Genomic DNA, 6,680 nt, shown 5'->3' on the forward strand with positions numbered 1-6,680 from the left:
GAGAGCAAATGACTTCTTCTCACACTAAGGACCTCAGAAGATGCCACAATAGGAAAGATTACCAAAAAATGGATGCTCTGTCCATCACAGGTGGCGTTCTTCATCTCCAGAGGTGAAAGGGAAAGCTGGCACCCACAGGGCCGCGAGGTGGTGGTACCCAGGGATGTCTTCATGAAGTTCTGGCAGATCCCCTTCCACTGCCCGCTGGTTTTCTTCATGAGTCTAGTCTCATCCCAAAGAGAGAGAGAGGACAATTTGCATGCACAGTAAGGAAGGATGAAGGGAATTTGCATCCATGTATTGGTCATCTTGGAGAAGGCAATGGCACCCCACTCCAGTACTCTTGCCTGGAAAATCCCATGGACGGAGGAGCCTGGTAGGCTGTCGTCTATGGGGTCGCACAGAGTCGGACACGACTGAAGCAACTTAGCATAGCATAGCATTGGTCATCTACTATGTTCCAGAAGCCAGACTAGGTGCTTTATTGATATGACTGAACTTGATATCACATTGAGCTATACATTTGCTCACACCTTCCCCTGGAAGGGGGACCAGATACTTAGAAAGGTGTCACAATTGTATAAATAGGGAGAGGTGAAACTGGAATTGGAACCCATATCCACCTAGTTCTGAAGCCCATACCTTCAGGAGAGTTGCCAGGGCTCAGGGAAGACTTCTGGTGTCAGTGACTGAGCCGTAGATCCAACAGATGGGGTGGCCTCTGAATGTTTAGTAGTGGTTACATTATGCCCAAATTGGTCAAATATTATAAAATGATGAGACAAGTGGTGTGAAAGCTTTCATTTACAGAAAGACCTTAGTTTATTTTGGCACTAAGCCTGCCTTGGCTCCTAGGGGAAGCTTTGATCCTCTCCATTCTTGGGGTCTCTGGTGTCAGTGACCCATAGCATTTTCCAGAAGTGCAAGGTCCCCAGCCAGCAAGGAGGGTAGAAGGCAAGGCTGCTGGCACTCAGTCAGAGCAGAAGCATAGCATGGAGGAGGATGCCATGGGCTGGAAAAGTCACAGTGGACTTTCTTCTATTTTTTGTTTGTTTCTTTGTTTGGATGAGGAATAGGAATATCCTAACTCAACTTGTAAATCTCAACTCAGATGTGAGCGCCTGCAAGAAACCTCCCCAGATGCCAGGAGGCAGAGTTAGAGGCTATGCAATGGCACAGGGCCCACCCAACACTTGAGGATGTATGACAGTGTGTGTTTGTATTTCTGTCTCTCCCACCAAGCAGCAAGCTGTATGAGAGCCAGGACTAAGTCTAGTGCCATGGCTGTGGCAGAAGAGTTTTGGAGAGATGAAGTGGATGCATTCTTGAGGCTGTGATGGAGGGAGCAAAAGCAGGATACAGATTGGACCAGTGGTTCAAAAAGAGATGGGCATCCTCTGAAAGGCTGATCCCCACATGCTCCAAAGCAGAGTCAACTGCTGGCACAGTGGCCTCCTTGGGACCCTTCTCCGGATTGGTGGATGGAGTGGTGGTCTGTGCTGGTCCATTGCAGGACAACGCTGCTCAGTGAGTGAGTCCTGGCTCTGGGCTGTTTGGCTAGCCCATTAGGAAGTTCCTTTCTGCAAGCGGTGTTCATTCAAATGCAATAGCAGCATCAAACGCCCAAGCAGCGGCTGAAAGATGTAAGCGGTGGCCTTGCTCCCCACCCCTGTGATCCACTGGCCATCGACTAGGATGCCAGTACCATGTGCTGGGATTGGAAAAGTCTTACTCTCAAGTGAAAAGGAGAGATCTTGATCTCGAGGTCAAGTGAGACAGAGACACAGAGAGGAAAAGGAAAGGGAGAAACAGATAGTACAAAAGAGGGTCGATTGTGAAGCTTGGGGAAAAGAGCATGCGGAAGGAGAGAGCTCCAGGATCACCAAATATCCACCTAGGAAACCAAACTCAAGCATAACCCCAGTGACAGAGCAGCACCCACCTGGTCCTGCTCCATTCTCCCACCCATAAAAAAATTTAAAAATTATTTTACTCTTCTCTCTGATACTCAGTTCTCCTGAGGAATATTTTTGTTTTGCTTTGTTTTGTTTTGTTTTGTTTTTTAAGGAAAAATGTTCATGGAAGGTTATAAAACACATATAATTTACTCACGGTAATTGCCCACATGTTATTTATGTGCCATGCCGGCAGTGAAACAGAGAAGAACGCCTTGATCAATGCATTAGTCTAATCACGGGGTTCCTGCTCTTAATTTCTTTTGTTGGTAATTTCCATACTCGGGCAGCAATGTGTAGAATTATCTCGATTTACAGATCTTGGGACCCTGGGGAAAATCTCTTTGGAGCCATTTCTGTCTCCTGGGGTCTTTGAAATTTATTCAATACTGAGTTTGAAAGCCCTATAATACAGATCCAACAGCCCCAAATCACTCCTTAGAAATGTAGTGAATCTCCATGACATTTCCCTTTTTTTAATTGGTAGATCTGGGGGGCTAAGAGTTATGTCATAGAAAGCTGGTAAGAACAACCTTTGGTCAATGGGAAGCCTTGATACAACAGACTTGATGTTTGTCAGGAAACAAACACACACAAAAATATTACTCTCTCTTCTCTTTGCCCAGAGTCTGTAACATAATATTCCCAGACAGAGTACTTATGGCAAATCTATTGGAAGCCGTGGGAGAAATTTCTGGTAACTTCAATTTACCTTAACAGGGGAGACAGAGTACACATTGTCAGTAGGCCTGTTGACCAGCCCTCTCCGCTCAAAGTTTCCAGGGAGCAAGAAGAGGGTACGGGCAGAAAACTTCCTGCTTTTGGGTCAGCGCCTGCAGGAACAGGGTGAAGTCCCTCAAAGAGCCAAGCACATATGGGAGACCAAGGTCCTTCTACTGAGCAAAGCCCTTCACAGGAGCAGGTAAAGCTTGCTTTCCTAATCCAGTATCACAGACTCTCTAGATGCTGGACCTCAGAGGACATGGCCAAAGAGCCAAAGATGAGATGGGCAGACAGCTTTCAGAGGACAACCCAGAAGGTCCAGAGTTTCTGATCAGCAGTCAGGAACAACACTCTCATACCACCAACATTCACTGGTGTTAATCACTGTCTGTATTTGGCTTGCCATTTCATGGTCAGCATCCCATATAATTTCAACAGCCTGGGAGACAGATGCTGTTACTATTGGCTTTTATATACAAGGATCTTAGCCTCTGAAAAGTTGAGGCACGTGTCCAAAGTCTCATCCAGGTGGTAAGTGATAGAAAGGGGATTTAACCCAACTTCAGTCTGATGCCACAGGTAACTTTCATGCCAGAACAGGTGAGTCATCAGTTTTTCAGAAACAATCAGCTGAACATACTGACCTCTTAGGCAGCAGGGTGACCAGTTGCCCCCAGTTGGCTGGGGACTGAAGGGTTCCAAGGACATGGGATTTCCAGTGCTCAAACTGAGAAAGTTCTGGGCAAACTGGGACAAGCTGATTTCCTTATCTGGAAGTGACACTGAATCAGGAATGACGATTAGAGTTAGTACTCAAAACTCTAGGAACAAAAATAAGTAGCAAATCCATGGTTGGAGGGTGGGATGCAAACTTCTGGGGAGCTGCATTCGATCTGCATAGTGTTACTAACGTTTTCAAAGTTGAATACGGTTGAAATTCAGGAGATTTCTTATGAGAAGTAGGATCTCACGCTTCTCATAAAAACTAGATCGGATCTCAGAGAGCTGTAACGCCAGCAAGGTGGATGGCAGAAGCCTCCTTTATGGGATGCTTACTTACTTGACCTGTTCCTGCCAGTTCATCTTGCTTCTAAGGTCACCCGCCAGGCTCTTGCAGACAGCAGAGTTTAGGATGTCTGCTATAGAGGGTGTTGCCCTGTGGTAAATTCCAGCAAGATCCCAACATACTTAATCCATTTGTAAGTTCTTTCTCTCTTGGCCTTAGTTTCCTTTCCAGGTTGAATATGCATTGCCCCATGCAAAGCAGAACAAGTTCCTGTTAAACTCAAATTCCAAATAAATCTCAAACACCAGAAAATTTACATGGCCCTAACTACTGCTCAACTGGAATTCCATCACCTCCACTAGCTCTGTTTGTAGTGATGCTTTCTAAGGCCCACTTGACTTCACATTCCAGGATGTCTGGCTCTAGGTGAGTGATCATACCATCGTGATTATCTTGGTCATGAAGATCTTTTTTGTATAGTTCTTCTGTGTATTCTTGCCACCTCTTCTTAATATCTTCTGCTTCTGTTAGGTCCATACCATTTCTGCCCTTTATCGAGCCTATCTTTGGATGAAATGTTCCCTTGGTACCTCTAATTTTCATGAAGAGATCTCTAGTCTTTCCCATTCTGTTGTTTTCCTCTATTTCTTGGCATTGATCGCTGAGGTCCCATCACTTCTCGGCAAATAGACAGGGAAACAGTAGAAACAGTGTCAGACTTTATTTTTGAGGGCTCCAAAATCACTGCAGATGGTGATTGCAACCATGAAATTAAAAGACGCTTACTCCTTGGAAGAAAAGTTATGACCAACCTAGATAGCATATTCAAAAGCAGATACATTACTTTACCAACAAAGGTCCATCTAGTCAAGGCTATGGTTTTTCCAGTAGTCATGTATGGATGTGAGAGTTGGACTGTGAAGAAAGCTGAGCGCTGAAGAATTGATGCTTTTGAACTGTGGTGTTGGAGAAGACTATTGAGAATCGCTTAGACTGCAAGAAGATTCAACCAGTCCATTCTAAAGATCAGCCCTAGGTGTTCTTTGGAAGGAATGATGCTAAAGCTGAAACTCCAGTACTTTGGCCATCTCATGTGAAGGGTTGACTCATTGGAAAAGACTCTGATTCTGGGAGGGATTGGGGGCAGGAGAAGTGGACAACAGAGGATGAGATGGCTGGATGGCATCACTGACTTGATGGACATGAGTCTGAGTGAACTCCGGGAGTTGGTGATGGACAGGGAGGCCTGGAGTGCTGCAGTTCATGGGGTCGCAAAGAATCAGACACGACTGAGAAACTGAACTGAACTGAACTACTGCTCAGAGTGAAGGCTGGCAGCTTGGGGAAATACCTCTGGATTATAATGAGAAAGGAACATCTTCACACAAAGGTTTTCTGTTTTGTTGTTTGAAATTTGCATCAATGTCTAACTGATGATTACATAGGATCTCAGAGCTTAGAACACATTTTTGCATTTATTTCCTGTTCATGGCAATTGTGGGAGTTGGGCAATGTGGAAGGTGGGTGGATGAAGCCCAGAGAGGCTGAACAGCTCTCACCCAGCACTGTCCACTCCCAATCTCATTCTTTTCTCAATGCCACATGCTAAAGCTTCATTAACCAGAATGTCCAATTCACCAGAAACATGCTTTTGTCTTGGTGTTCACCCCAGACTGATTTGATCTCTAGGAAACTCCCCTGGAGCATCAGTCTTCTTCAGCATATCCGTTTCTTGTGCTGTGCTGTACTGAGTCGCTCAGTCGCGTCCAACTCTTTGCAGTCCCATGGACTATAGCCCGCCAGACTCCTCTACCCATGGGAATTCTCCAGCTGAGACTACTGGGGTGGGTTGCCATGCCCTCTTCCAGGGGATCTTCCCAATCCAGGGATCAAACCCAGGTCTCCCGCATTGTAGGTGAATTCTTTACAGTCTGAGCCTCCCTGGATGCCTTTTCTTAGGTATATGCTTTTCTGCTGGCTGGGAGGCTGTATTTTGGAGCCTGCTTTGCAGGGCTTATTGCTACAGGCCAGGCAGGCTGTGGGCTGGACCCACACCTCCATCTCCTCCTCCCTGTGCTGGCAGCCTCAGTAACTCCCTCAGAAGCTCAGCTGACCAGGAGCCTGACGAAGACAAGAGCTGATCCTTCCTCTACATGACCCAGCCAGGGAGAGGCTCCTGGATTCTCTTGCTACACACCCCGACCTTGTGGTCTTACCCTTCTGGCTGAACAAGAGACAAACAGCTTCTCTCCACTTGGCTGTGTGCAGTTTAACGAATGCGTATGAAGATCGTATAAATAATTCACATCACTCAAGAGGTGGCGAGCCGAACAAGTCCCTTCTGGTTACATTTATTTAAGATAAGGTGAAACTAAGTGAGTGATGGCCCAGTTACAAAGGCCAGGGTCCAAAGGGGATTGGGACACTCTAAGTTACACCACCGGAGTGATTTGTGCAGAATTATGTCAACTTAGAGATCCTGGCACCTTGGGGGATGAGGAAATGTCTTATCTCTAAGAAAAGTGATGCACGATGAGTGTTTTCCAAGGGCAGCCTATGAGCTAATTCCACAGAATTCATTTTGGCTCCAGCAGGAACCAAATTTCTGTTTCAAGTTTGAAGGCCCTCTGAACTAGTCACCTTGCCGATGCTGTTTTCACTTGGAAATGTCCCTCGGGGACTCCCCGAAGCAAGCCCTGGCTCTCTGGTATGGGCCTTTCAGGTCCAAGAAGCTGTTCTTTCCACAAGCACTGGTGAGCTTCTGAAGGGACTAGAGGATTTTTTATTTGAATCAGTGAAAGAGAAAAAAAATATTGCTTTGAAGTTTCAGTGAAGGCAGTGTCCATAATCGGAAGCTGAACCAGAAAAGGCTAGGCACTGGCCATAGACCCGGGCACTTCCTGACCAGCGACATGGAGAGATGTGTCCTTTCCTGTCTGGATTTTATCTTTCTTATTCTGGAGTCGCATGTTTTAATTTTTTTCCTCCTCCCTTTT

The sequence above is a fragment of the Bubalus bubalis genome, chromosome 18 (genome assembly GCF_019923935.1).
Source record: "Bubalus bubalis isolate 160015118507 breed Murrah chromosome 18, NDDB_SH_1, whole genome shotgun sequence".
NCBI classification, from domain to species: domain Eukaryota; kingdom Metazoa; phylum Chordata; class Mammalia; order Artiodactyla; family Bovidae; genus Bubalus; species Bubalus bubalis.